We start from the raw sequence: 1,793 nt of genomic DNA on the forward strand, positions 1-1,793 counted from the left end.
TCGAAGATACATCTTCTCCTTAAGACTAACACTATTTTAAACATGGTAGCATTTGCAGCCAATCATAGCCTAATAACCAAGCTCTTGAAAAAGGATTCTCCCCAAAATGATAAGTTTTATAACCTAATAAAACTTGAGAAAAAAAATTCTCAAATTCTTCCAATGGCTACAAATACCTAAATTAATCTGTATATCTCCCTTGAATATAATTTTGTGTTTTACTATTTCAAAATAAGCTTAAAATTTATGGAAATCATGTCACAAGAATAGTATAAAGAACTATTGGACATTTTACACACACACTTACATATATGCTATTATATTTTTTCAGAGTCATTGGACAGTAAATTGGACAGATATGAAGACTTTTTAACTCTGCATACTTCAGTGTGCATTTCCTAAGAACAAGTATATCCATTTACGTAATCATAGCAATTGAACATAGTGTCAATTTTAGGAAATCCTCATCGATACAATATTTTCATTTTATCTGAGCCTTATTAATATAATCTATTCCCATAACAATCTCTTGCATAAAAGGGTGGAGGTACAATCCAAAATTCCACATTTCCATTTAGTTGTCAAGTTTCTTTTTGTTTCCTTAAATCTGGACAATTCCTCAATTTGTTGTTTTCTATTACCTTGACATTTTGAAAATTTTGAAGAGTTCAGGTCAATTATTTGCTAAAACATTTCTTAATTTGAGTTGATGTGATCACAGTGATCCTTGTGATCACAGTGACACATGCATCTTTAACAGAAATATCAGTATCTTTTGCTGCTCACTGTCTCTTTTTCCTACTATGCTTTTTATTTTCCTATTATACTTTGGTTTATCCCTTTGAGCATTTTTGAATTGCTTTGGTTTGGAAATATACTTTTCTAAAGTGTATAGTTGGAACTTGGTTTGTTAGCCGAATTGAAAATAATTTTTATGTTTTAACTTGGCTAAGCTTATTCATATGTATTGATATGATTAATATCTTTAGTCTCAACTCTGCAATTTTACAATCTATAGCATTTGTTCTGTATTTCCTCAGCATTTACTCAGAATTCATCGTGTTTTTATATGTTTCAAATGATTTTTTATGTCTTGATATTTGAAGAATGTCTTGGCTAAATATAATAAAATCCTCAGATTGCAAATCTCTTTTTTGAATTTCTTGAAACTACTGCCTTATTGTTTCTTGCTTTTGCAACTGATTAGATCCTTTGTTTTAGAACACTGGGATGTTCTTAAACTTTACAATCCAAAAGTTCTACTAAGATATGCCTCAGATTTAATCATTCACATTATGTAAGTTGAGAGTACCCAGTAGGCAATGTACAAATGCAAGTTTTCTTTTATTTTTGTAAAATCTTCATAGATTATTATTCTAAATCTTCTGTTCCATTGATTTTTTTTCTCCTTTTGGGGACTTCAGTTATTCATATATTGGATATTTGCTTTTTTTCCATTTTCCCATTCCAAGCACTTTTTTCTGACCCTTTTCTTTCTTTAATTTTCATACTTTTGGTGGTTGTTTTGATTTTCTTCATTGACCTTTATTTATTATTTATTGAACCGTTTATGTCTCTTTTTCTAATTATTCACTTGCAAATAAAAGAACAAATGCTCATATAATGTCTTCCATGAAAAGGTGGAGGTACAATCCCAAATCCCACATTTCCATTTAGTTGTCAAGTCTCTTTGCGTATCTGCCTTGCTCTTAGAAAAGTTATTCAAGGCACATTTTTCTCATATTGTCAAATGTTTGAGGATGTCTGCTTTAGTTCATGAGCTATATGACAGG

Source organism: Urocitellus parryii, chromosome 1 (assembly GCF_045843805.1).
Source record: "Urocitellus parryii isolate mUroPar1 chromosome 1, mUroPar1.hap1, whole genome shotgun sequence".
Taxonomy (NCBI): domain Eukaryota; kingdom Metazoa; phylum Chordata; class Mammalia; order Rodentia; family Sciuridae; genus Urocitellus; species Urocitellus parryii.